This window comes from Contarinia nasturtii, unplaced genomic scaffold, assembly GCF_009176525.2.
Source record: "Contarinia nasturtii isolate CC-2019 unplaced genomic scaffold, AAFC_CNas_1.1 Cnas_scaffold_1699, whole genome shotgun sequence".
NCBI lineage: Eukaryota > Metazoa > Arthropoda > Insecta > Diptera > Cecidomyiidae > Contarinia > Contarinia nasturtii.
This window is the reverse complement of record NW_022199032.1, coordinates 2,891,609-2,904,860: the sequence shown is the minus strand read 5'-3', so window position 1 is coordinate 2,904,860 and position 13,252 is coordinate 2,891,609. Positions and strand designations below refer to the sequence as shown.

The following is a 13,252-nucleotide window of genomic DNA, read 5'->3' as shown; positions in this document are numbered from 1 at the left end:
GAAACGGATAGATTGTGATTCACTTGATTTGTTTATATTCATACGACTCCCGAGAATTGCAGCATGTTCCTTATTCCAACCGTAAAAAAAATTCCAAACATTTTTAAATGGTAACTAACATTTAAATTGAATTTTGTGCTGTAGAATTAATCAGCACGTATTTTCTTTCAATTTTCTTTTTGATATTTCTCCCATTTATATCGATATCATTCTCGTTCGCACTCTGTCATTTTATTTATTAAATTTATATAAAAGCTTTGAATTCGATCAACCATTCTTTTTTCATAAATTGATCCGTTTGTTTTCCAAAAGAAACTTCTATTCTGCTATTGTGTATTTGCGCTATTTATTTATTTTTTTTAAATAAATAACTGAATTTTGTACAAACATGTTTTCTCTGCACAGTCCATTATTTCCGGGAATAAATAATGTAACAGTTCATAATTAAAAATGTGATGACATCCATTGGTTGCTTTGAACAAAACCAAAACAGTATTTACGCGCAACTTTTCGTTCACATCACTTTTTTATATTTATATGTGAACGAATTTGAAACGACAAAAAAAAATTGAATATTGTGTGTGTTCTATTGTGGTTTATTTGAATAATTTAAGGAAATATCGTGTTGTATTGCAATAGTTTATTTTTCTATTTGTTGGTGTACACTTCCTCCATTTCTCTTTTTACGCTCAATCCATTTATTTATAATTTTTCGTAGAATTTTCCACTCGTTTTTGTCATTCTATTGAATAATTAATTTTCAGTCTAGGCAAATTTGCATTCGAATGTTACTTAAGAATTGCATGTCAATGCAATGATGATCAAAATTCTAATCCAAATTCAGAATATTTGCTATTGTGAATGACCAAACCGTTAGGAAATTTCATCGATTCGCATGATTCATTTCATTGAACAAAAAAAGAACATTTAAATATCGAAAAGCGATCGCAAATTAAAGCATTCCAAATAAATTCGGGTATAGATCAGTATGTCGAAATGGCGAAGCTCAATCGCCATATGTCAATTAAAAAAAAAACAGCTTCATATTTATTTAAAACAAAAGTGAAGGAAGACGAAAAAAATAAATAAATAAAAATGAAAAGATTTCGTTGGTAAAAAGGAAAATGAAACGAAAGTATTAACGACAATGATACCAAAAAAATGGTGGGTATTGTTTTGTATTAATATTGAAAATATTCTGTTGAAACACGCAATAAAATACGGCGATTCGGTTACAAAATATTCATAAGCATTCATCATATTTGCCAATTCTCGAAATATGTAAATTTTGAATTATTCGAGCGTTGTAATTGAATAGCCGATTGCAATTGTTAAATCCTTGATATATTAAGCATTTTAAGAATAATAGACCTTTCAAAATGTCAAATTCATCCATATCGACGCGACGTAAAATCGATTATTAAATTTTATTAATTTTAAAATAATTGTAATTTTGAGTCGTACTTTTCTGCTGTTCCACGAATTGTTTGTGCAGTATTTTCATTCAATTCCAAAACGAAAAGAGAATAAAACAACGAAAAAAAGAACAAATTAAGAAAATCATAAAATCAATTGTAAAATTAAAGATTGGACAATGTGTGACACTTGAAGCATACGGCAAACCAACGGCAAAAGCAAAGAATATGTACAGCTACTTGTCGTCTATCGACTTGTAGTACACAATTCCATTTTGAATCATTTCCTTTTTAAATCTTCTTCTCCATCTCTCTCTTGCTCTCTCTCTCTCTCTCTCTCTCTGACCGTAAAAGACAATTCAATGCTCCAAAGTAGTGAGTGCACAATACGTTATATTTTCTTCATTCTTTATTTAGTTGTATTTAAAAATGGAATTGGCAATAGATTCAACATTGAAGGAAAAAACGGCCTGTCAAACGAAAGAAGCGGATCAAGTTGGGTTGGAACATGATGTAATTTTTTGACGATTCATTTGTTGAATGCGAGCGACTTCTGTTCCTCTCACTCGATACCGATATTGCCGATGTATGAAAAATACCAAGTGGAAAAATAGAAAAATAACAGCAGAAGAAGAAGCAGCGCGGCATCAGCGAGACCAGGAACAAGTGCATTTAAGTAGCAAGAAAACGCTCGACTCAAATAAAACACATACTATACATGTATAAATGCAGCGCCGACGATGGTCCTGTTCAATGAAGACTGCAATATTACCAACACCAAAATATACGGCGTTCGCTTATGCAATATCTTTTTTTCTCGCTCTCTTCCTTCTTCGTCTATATATATTTTTTTATTAACCAAAACCTTTTCGTACACACTCACCGAAACCATGCAAGAATAGATCATTGCAAAGAATAATAGTCAAACTAATACGGGAAAAAAGGAAAGAAAGAATCAACGAAGAAAATGTGAGAGAGAAAAAAATGGAAAACTAAACGCGCACACACAAGCACACGGTTGAACGTTCGAATTTGAAAACCCGTGGTTTCCCCTTCAGAAATTAATTGAAGCTTGTCGTAAAAATTGCTTTCGTGCTAACTCTTTTCCGATAGAACGTCACATAAACGGCGAAAAGAGGAAAAAAAGAGAGTATAATGTTTCGCTACTTCGAACGAAACAGCGGATGGAATAAAAATGTGCAATAAGAAGCGATATCACGGAGAACGAGTGTGCGGAGTGCATACGTCCATCCAATCTACTGTTATAAATATAAATATAATTATGTGTGGTGCGATGGCAGTCAGCGTATCGCTTATAGTATGAACACACTGCGATGGCTTTTAGAAGCTTTTGCCCATTGAATATGACGACGATGAATTCGTAACCTATACATGACAATATACGTTGACGTCGGCATCTTCAATGTTCTCGCTCTTTCTCGTCCTCTTTCTCTGTGCGACATTCACACACAGCTCCCTACTCTTTGAAAGACTCTCTAAGAGTACAACGAACATCGTGTGCACCAAACAACACAAGAGTTCGATCTCGCTGTTTACTGTATACAGTGAATGCTCCATCGTCTTGCATTTCTTTTGCACTCAAACGAAGATACGGCGAGAGAAAATCACTTTTTTATTTTTTTTTATTTTTGCGGAACCAAAACCGAATACAAACACAACGATACCATCACACACACACATACAATCACATCATGATTTTTCTACTCGCCTCATTGTCAAACGAAGTAAGAAGACGTAACAACCCGTTTGCATAAACACTCTCAGTGCACTGTGCACACAGTAGAGCATGCAAGTAATAATAAATAATAATCCACACTTGCTGAGAGTTGCATGTCTCTGCGCTAATCAGTCAGTAGCGACCAAAAGTGCGTATGCCAGTGTTGTCAATGCGTTGGCGAAACAAAGGTCCGTTAAAATATATCTCAATATATATATATATATATATTTGACTTATATGACAACAATTTCTACATTTCGGCTATTTGATTGATATTTTTTTTTAGCAGCGAACGAAATTTCATTCGCAGAATTGTATGGTTATGTATTATTCGGGTCCAAGATTCGCCATGGGGTTGCAAGCAGATGCATTTTCAAATCGATCTTTGGGCACTTTGAGCATTTTTTTGTGTGTTGTTGCCGTTGTACGGATTTCACGTCTTTCGTCACGGCTCCACGGATCCGTATGTTATTTGTACTGCACACAGTACTTATTACTAGGGCATAATTGTGTACGATGCACTTAGAGCATTGCATGTACGTGTACGCATACAGTAATACGTAAGGCGCGCAAAAATAAAAAGGCGAACCATCCGTTGCACACATCAACTTATAAGTACACACATCTATATGCAATCGCAAATACACATACACTCACACCTTGGGCTGCATTACATAAATAAGAATAGGAAGAAGAAAATAAAAATGAAACGGAGCGCGCGTTGCGAGAAAAAAAATATATTTAAAAAATGAAGAAAGAAAAAGAAAAACGTAGCCGAGCGGAGTAATGAAAAATAAAACAGAAAACATTTAAAAAAAAAACTGAAACACACAATACCGTGGCTGTGTTGTATTTCCGTCTCAAGCTGTACATAGTATAGTATATCGCATGCGCATCCTATCTTCATAACACGCTGGAAAACTGTTTCGCTCTCAATTGAATGTAAGTTTAATATAATTTTCAGTCGCATAAACGCAACAATATGCAGCGGAACGCATTTTTCGGACGCGTTTTTTCGCTGGTTCCGACTGGCGTTCCGAATGCGTTAATTTTATTTTCAGAATAATTTTCTCTTTACACAAACGTATTATTTAATTTATATATCACGCTGTCGAATATTTAAATCAAAAAAAAATTATTAATATGCACTGTCTCAACAAAAACAAAAACGAAACGATAAAAATATTGATAGTATGTATACAATTTGCGTGCACTCAAAATGAACGAAAGCAAAGCTTAAACATCAGAATATTATTAAGAAAAACCGGCCGCGGGTGTTTTGAAACGTTTGGTTCGTCGAAATGAAAATTAGGATTTTTTTGAGAAAAACGAAAAATAAATAATAATCCGTGACTTATACGAATAAAAAAATAAATAAACAACACAAGATTGACTCATATTTACTGCGGATTTATACAAAGTGGACGCATTCAGCGATTGCATTGCAATAAAAAATAATATAATAAACGGACGTTACAATAATTGATCGGCAAACTGAACAATCGAACAATTTATTTTATTTTATTTTCGGTTTTTATTTTTCAAATTAAATCACATTTCTAAAACTGTGAATTTATACACACAAATACAGATATATTTTTTATAAATTAAAAAAAAAAACAAAAAAAAAACAATTCTGACGAGATCAAAAATACGAGATTACTTCGATGTTTTGTGGAAAAAGAACTGTTTCATCAAATTGTTTTTGCTACAATAATTTCCCGGAATCTTTATGATCTACAAATGTTTGGTTTTTTTCACCCTCGTTTCGTTGATAAAATGAAATATTTTCATTATTTATTCAAATTATTTTGATTTTCAACATATTTTTGTGAAAATTTATTGAACGAATAAAAATAAGAAGTTCGTTTAATCATTTTTTTACTATAAAACTGAAATAATTCTCCAGAATGTGTGTCATTTTTTAAAGGATTTATTAGAAGTTTATCTCTTTATCGTGTTTTTTTTGTTAATCTGGTATCCATCAGTTAAAACATTAGAATTTCAAGCAGATCGATATTATTTTAGCTGAAACTATTCAAACAAAGTGAATTTAAAATCAAATGTGAAGTTTTGTGATTTAAAAAAAAAACGTTAAAAAAGAATGAAACAATAAAATAATTTAATTTTGCCGTTAAAAAAACACTAGTGATGCCGCTTTGAAATTGCATTGGCAACAATTGTTCTTTTATAGCTTTGATGTGACAGATTTAATTTTAACAAGAAAAAAAAACCCAAGACAAAGAAAAGAAAAATAAATCGTTTTTCAGTTTTAAATTCGAATAAAAATTTGTACATTGCTTAAACAATTTAAGTTTTGAGACAGTTTTCCGTTGAGTTTTTTTTGTTGTGGAAGTGAAGTGCACATGATCACCAGAAACGAAAAAGGATTGGCGGTAAATGATCTCGATATTGCTACACACTTTTTGTTTGTCTCCCATTGGTGTTATTTGTGTGTATGTTTGTGTTTTTTTTTATTTCGAACTTAACATATTGTTTTTTTATCATGTGAATATTTTGTGTTTGAACAATTGTTTTTGGTCATTTGTATAATCGGAAAAAAAAGAAACGGCAAATGTTTTGTTTATTTATTGCGATCGGTCGCGCTTAATTTTGGAGGGAGTAAATAAAACGGAGTGATGTTGTAAAAATTGATTAACTTAAGTTGATTTGAAGCGAACAAAAAAAATTGTCCTGTTTCTCGTGTTCATTATTTTCTGGTCATTCGCCCATTTACTTTGGCGATTTCGGGTGATTAATATGGTGACTATCAATATACCAAAAATTTGTATGCACATTTCACTCAACAACATTTACAGTTGCGATGACCGATTTCGTAAATAATATTGAGACAGAAAAAGAGATATGGCACAGAAAAATATACACACAGTATTGCCGGAATGGTTAGGGCTTATTGCCATTTTTGTGTCACAGAAATCGAAAACGAACGAAATACAAATAAAACACACAGTTTTCACACACAGGAGTGAACCAAACAGAAGAGAAAAAAAAATATGACAAAATAATACATGAAATAAACATCACAATGTACAAAGTCATCAACCCTAACGATCATCAGCTCGCACGAATAACACACAAAAAAAATATACAAAAATTTAAACGGAGAGAAAATGCCATGTTTCGGCATGTGTGCGTGATTTGTATCTGCATATTTGTAAACGCACACACAATGCATGATATATTTTTTTTATCGAAAATACATTATGCGATTGTTGCGAAATTATTTATAAACGAAGCGAAAATGAACGAAAGAATGAAATGAAATAAAACCAACTGAAATTTTTTTTGTATAAAGCAGAGTATCACCGAATAATATAAACAGATATGGATTTGCGTATTGTTGCTTTGCTGTTGCACTGCGTATGTCATATATATATCGCAATCGGCCAATAACTTTTTAAGCAATAACCTCGGTTTTCTTATCTGCGCTACGCATTCAATTCTGTACGATGTTCGTTGTCATACAATTTGCTCTATAACTATTTCATTACTCTTGACTTACTAAAAGATACACAATTTGATAGCAGTGCAGTTTTTTTCGTCTCTTCCCTGCACATATCGCCGCATATCTCAATGAAAATGTCTGCTGTATGTTTTCTTTTTTTGCACGAATTCTATTCCGTTGCTAAGAAAGAGTCCGAATGAGAATATATCTCATTTTGAGAGTCCATTCACATCTTTACTGTCTGCCCGCTTTGCTTTTTTTTGTTTGTTTTTTTCTTGCTCAACATTTTGTATGTTTAAAATATTCGCTACATAATAATATGAAATTCAAAGTTCTCAATTTTTAAGTCAATCCGAAAAATAGCGACACATATTTTTTTTGATATCGTACATTTTCCATCGGCATTTTTCTCGTTCGTTTTATGTATAAATTTGAATTCCATTTCACCGTAACGAGATCGCGATGTAATGATCGATCGATATGCAATTTGTTTATCACATTATAATTTGCACTCAAATTTGACATTTTGTACTGCATTTTCAGTTCAACCTCTTTACATTCATAAATCATTTAATGCGAATAGTGCTAATTTTAGCAGTCGCATTAACATACAAGTATCCTAGTTATGTGCTCAAACGACACTAAGCTCTCTCTGAAAAGAGCGACAAATGTAGGAGAACAAAAAAACTAACGCCGCCAACAAAAAAAGTGAGCGGCCATCGTAAAAAGCATGTTCAAAGTGCATATATCATGATATTGCGCACATGAACATAATTTTTTTCTTCTTAATTCAAACGCTGTTTTTTTTCACATTTTCATTTTAATTACAATGAAACAAAGCGGCTTCTTGTGCCGCTGCAATTGCAATAAGTCAACTTTCAATGATGCTTAATTTTCGGTTATGTTTCGCAAACTGTATACTTTTCCAGATGCCAACGAATATGCCAGTAATTACATGCTAGTATTTCAACGCTTGTTCAATTTCAATGCGAAACTGGGAGAAACAATTTTTTTTATGCGTATAATTTCTTTTTCGACTGCAATTGCACAGGGCCGTTTATGTATGTTAAAAATATATAAATATATAAACAAAATGCCATGTCGTCAGAATGCACAAAAAATGAAGTCTTTATTTTGAGAAAGAGTAATTGGTGCACATATGTGCGTTGTGCGTATATGTGTAAATAATAGATGCGGCACGAAACATGTGTACGCTCGCGTTCATGTCATCATCAGATATATATATATATATAAAAATACGTATATAGAAAAGTACGCGCGCAAATCAACACCAACAAAAAAGAGCGCAATACGAATTTATCGTTTCGTTTATTTTTGGGCTTACCGATTTATGCATTAACTTGAACGTAGCACGCTCTATCCAAATCCTGACCTACCCCAAATACTTTTTGTTTGCCTAACACATGCGATTGAATGCTCCTTTGCCAAAGCGCAAATGAACAGTATAAAAAGAAGAGAACTCAAGACGAGGACGAAAAAAAAGAATGAACGAATGAATAAACGAATTCGCAAACAACAAAATTCAGACAAGGCGCGTATAATTCACGATGACGTATTCGGGAAGTTCAGGAAGAGAGAGAAAGAGAGTGATGTGTGTGTGTGTGAGTGTGTTTTTTTTATATTTTCCTTTAGAGAGTGCATGACATCGACTCGTAAATAAAACAGGTCTTGAGCCGCCAAGAAATTTCGAATAATGTGTGTATATGGTTTAAACGATGGAAAAATGAAAATGGCGATTAAAATAACAATTATTTGTTCCTCCTTCGATTTGAAATGTAAAATATTCGTATGGGAACTGTTCCTTGATCGAAAAATGCCATTTCTTAAAAGGAAACCTCACACAGTGCAATGCATTTAATCGCGAGAACATAGTCATTCTCTCTGTCACAGCACCGTCCATGTAATTGTGGTGTCAACGTGCTTTTGTCATTGTACCACGGTTACGAATTCGTAATGCAATTGCAAAACCGAAACGATATAAGGAAAAACAAAAATCGTGTGTTACAGCAAACTGTGTGTGTGTGTGTGTGTGTGTTGAACACACAAAACAAAGCTAGAAAATAATATTGTTCCCTATTAGTGATGAAGACCACACCTTAAATATTAATTTGAAAGGAAAATTTAATTTTGTGGATTGCTTGTGTCATGCCATCACATATATTGGCTCTTATGTATATATATGCACGTGAAATATATTCATGTATTTATTTGTATCGATGTGTTTGACCTTTGTATATATAGATTTCTTATGTGTACAATCGTGTGTAATTGTGCAATATTATTTCTGTGTGTTTGCACATAAAGTGCCACGGAATGGCATTTTCAAATTGATTTGAGTTGTCGTTTTGTAGTAATGGATAAGTGAGGCAAATAATCCATGATTATCAATAAAATTACACTTTTGATACAAAAACTATACATTCTAATAGTGGTAATTTGTGTGATTCTCTCACTCTACCAATCTACACACCATCGTGCATCACAATCATCCAATTTTCATGCGACCACCACTATATCACCACCTTCGCATACCGTGTATTGCATTACATTGAATGGTGACGCCTGTAAACAGTCAATCTCATACAAATTAAGTTTTAAACATTCTGAAACCGTCATTCAATATTCTCTTTTAGCAACACGAAAGAAGCATCAGCACACATCGCCACCGCTTCCACCACCGCCACCGCCACCGCCACCGCCACTACCACAGGGAAAGTGTAGAAACCAAAAATCAAATAATAATGGTGCAAGTGTTCAATCTCAACGGCACTTGTGTTATTTCAACCAAATTAAATTGAATTCAGCAATCAAATAAATTGGTCAATAGTGGGTGGTTGGCGATGATGTTTTGGTGGTGGCATTCAATGAATATTGTCATAAATTGGCTAGCTCATTGAAAGATATGTCACAAGTGTATCAAATTTTATATGCAATCCGACTATAAATTATCAATTTGATGAACGATGAAAAACAAAATCCTTGGAAATTATCATTTGAATGCATAATTATGGCTTATGTCATTAGTATATAACATACAAACACACTTGGATATATCCCGGCAATTTGGTTGTACCTTCATTCATTCATTCATTATGTATGCACAAGTGGGAGAATAAGGCGGAATGGTTTTGGTGGGAATATTAGTATAATAAACTCTTCACCATATTTGATTAAATCAGCAGAAAAGTTTAAGCATGGATTTTGTGATTTGTACGTTTATCATGTACATGAAAGAAAGGAGAATGAAACAAGTAACACAAAAAAAAATTAACAACTCTCTCCCATCTGATCTATTGTATAGATTTTAGAGGGCCGATGCAAATAAAATGTGTATTTGCCTTATTAATTGTGCGTGAATGCATGTGTGTGTGTGAGTTTGTCTAATGCAAAGAGGCAATGCAACGTATGTAAACGAATAGAGTCGATAAATGAGCATACATTATACATAGTGTGAAATAGAAAATGAAAGAGTGAGTGAGAGAGAGGGAGACAAAAGGTATCTATGTCATCGAACCGAACACTTATAACCGAAACAAAATTGAATTGTATAATCAAATACATGCATAATAATTAATCACATTAAATGATAATCTTCATTTATTATTTAGTTGTCAACATAACGGGATTTGAATGTGGTTTTCATGGCACTTTTTCGCTCAACTTGTCATATTTATGTGTTGTACATTCACCCCTTTTGTATGCCCATTCCCACCCTTCTATCCATTATGTTTAATTCAAAATGACTTATGTTTAAATATCAACCGAAATACAACCATATTACCGTTAAATTAAATTGATTCGATCGGTCATATATTGTCGTACTCTATATGTATACAAGTACATGCATGTTTTCCTTTCGCTAAAATTGATAGATGAGAGTCATTCTTATCGCTAAAACACTTTTACGTTGCGAATTATGTTTTAGCGAAAATACACATTTTCATATATGTTCCTAAAATAGAATACATGTTACAAACAATACAACATTCAATTCAGACCATTTATAATCATAAAGCCTTTTTTTTGTCTCTGTCTCTCTTCGTCACACGATAAACAGCAATTTTGAACATTTTTTACATTGACCACCCAGTGCGAAAGTGTGTGCCAATCGTATGCATATAAATTGGTTCAAACAGACATGTGTCACCTGGGAACGTATTTGCATTTGCAACAGTGCCATTCAAGTGGCCAAAAAATCTATCTTATCTCTATATGCACTATTTTTCTGTGTGTGTGCAATAAATTTTAAAATGCACAAAATATGCTCAAAAACGTTTTCAATCTTCACAAAATTGTATACATCCCACAGAATATGCTCACAACGGCCCATAGTTTCAAATCTCAAGGTGTACAACTTATAAATTCCATTATGACAAAGTAGCAAGAAGAATATAATCTGTTTCGTTTTTTACTATAGATAGAACGATGTTTATTGCGAAACAGTTTTATTTATATGAGTGTGTTTTTTGTTTTGCTCTCGTAAAGTTGAAGCACGTTCGCGTTGCTCCGAAAAAAAAATCCGGTCAAATTCATTAAAAGCTTGCCGAAAAAAAAGAATCAATGGTGGAAACAATTTTTATAAAGTGGGACATAAATCAACGCATTTTCAACTAAATCATCAAATGTGTTAAAACAAAGACAAAAAAGTCGGTGAATCAATTTTTGTTTATTTTATTTGTTTAGATGTATTTTGAATCTCCAAAAAAAACGCTTTTTACCTCAAAAATATTCATTGCAAACGCCAAATGGCCATTTGCGGTAATAATTGGCTTTTTCCTTCGCCTAAAAACCATGTCGGTTATGGCCAATGATGAAAAAAAACTATAATAATAAAGAAACGGCGTAGAAAAAGAAACAAGCATTCAAAATGCTGCCAATCATTAACTACTCCATTGGCATGACGATCCATCGCAAAGAATAAATAAATGATCTATCCATATTCCGTGGTGAATGAACCGATATTAAATTAATATTTTTTTGTTGTTGTTTAGTTGAAAACACGTAAAACCGACAGAACAATTGCAATGTTGCAGTAACATCGTCATGCGCAAAAGAGAAAAGAACAAAAATATGTGTGTGAATAGAATGAATCGAGTTCGATGCGGGTCTCCCTCTCTCCCCGCGCGCACATATTCACAGAGGAAGAAGAAAAAGAAGAAGAAGAAAAACGAAATAAAGACTAAAGTAAATAAATTCAAGGTAAATGCAATCAGCCTATTCAGTGTGATTGCCAACAGAAAATTCAAGTTTTGTGTGCAATTTTTTTCTGTTCACTTCGAACAACGAAAAAAAATTAAGAACACCTGTACCAATACATATTCAAGTCATAGGCTACGGAATGCTAGGCAACCAAGCCACACACTGCCAAAAGAGAAAAAAAAAACAACAAATCTATCTAATTGCAATAAGAGGCGAAAGAACGTTCACAAACGAGTTGGTTGGCAACAAACAGCACATTGAGCACAAAAAATAGCTACGCAGACACATACAATGTTAATCTCATTGCAGCAGCAGCGACGGCGGCGGCAGCGACAGCAATGCAAGCAACAAGTCCAGAGTTGATAAAAGTTTGCTACACATGAAAAAAAAAGCAGCGAACTATCGAATGCATTTTTCGATGACTTAAGTGCGAATGTGTCTGTGTGTATGTGTGTGCATTCGAGTGATAGTAGATTTGTGAACTGTACTCACGGGTAAACAATTTAATGATGTTCTTATTCGCATTCTCATTCTGTGCACGAATATGTGAGTATAAGTGCGAACGGAATGTATGTATGCGTTTGCATGCACATTGAAAAGAAAATGTTAAGTTGATCGAATGCAGTTTGAGTGAAGAGCATTCAAAATCAAGATAGACAGAGAGAGAAAATAATTAATTGCCAGTCTGAGTGTGTTTGCGCGCGCGAGTGTAGGACCAGAGGAACGTTCACCAATTGCCACGAATATGATTGAAATGTGGGGAGAAGCAAGAGACAAAACAATGTCGAATATGTAGTGTTCTCTGTGATAATGATTTTGACTATTTTTTCCATTGCATTCATCAATAGCTCGTGTTACCTCGATATTTAACTTGGCAATGTTTGAACACTCATTAGACATTGTTCTGTATGTGTACGCGCACTCATTTGCTGTTTTACGTGTGTTTTTTTTTTGTTCGCAAATATCATTGAGTCGCTCCCATATATTAATACAATTTTATAGCCATTCCAATCACAATTTATTTAAATTTATGTAACATATTTTGATCGAGCCGAACGCGAGAAAAATAAGTTTGAAGCATTAAACAAAAATCGCGTACATGAAGAGGAGAGAAAATAAAACGATCCATGATATTGCATTTCCTGTTCGCAAATCCTTTGGTTTGCAATTATTTATTATTTTTTTTCGAATGCAGATTTTCCTGGATAACATCAACTCTCATCCCTTTCTATTAGACCATGGTTGAATGCTGTTCATAATACAATCGAAGTTGATAATAAAATCTGAAAATTAATAATAAAAGAAAGTATAATCGTTTCTCTTTCTTCAATTCCTATATATACATATTCTTTGTATATTTGCACCGGAACAGAAAAAGGAAATTATATGCTTCCTTTGGTTTGTAGAAAAAAA

At 33.2% G+C, this 13,252-nt stretch overlaps 1 protein-coding gene across 11 annotated transcripts in view; it reads left to right on the top strand.

Annotated features, from left to right (window-relative positions):
* LOC116346897 (mushroom body large-type Kenyon cell-specific protein 1) overlaps window positions 1-13,252 on the top strand; it is a 61,939-nt gene that overhangs the window by 24,086 nt on the left and 24,601 nt on the right. For 2 of the 11 annotated variants that reach the window (XM_031777179.1, XM_031777174.1), the window contains exon 1: window positions 5,362-5,549. The exons of 5 other annotated variants lie outside the window; for them this stretch is intronic. The gene's annotated coding sequence lies outside the window, so the exon portion shown is untranslated. Of the gene's footprint in view, window positions 1-4,190; window positions 4,345-5,361; window positions 5,610-13,252 lie in introns of those variants that run through there. 4 more of the 11 variants (XM_031777180.1, XM_031777175.1, XM_031777176.1 and 1 more) reach the window with 3 other exon arrangements.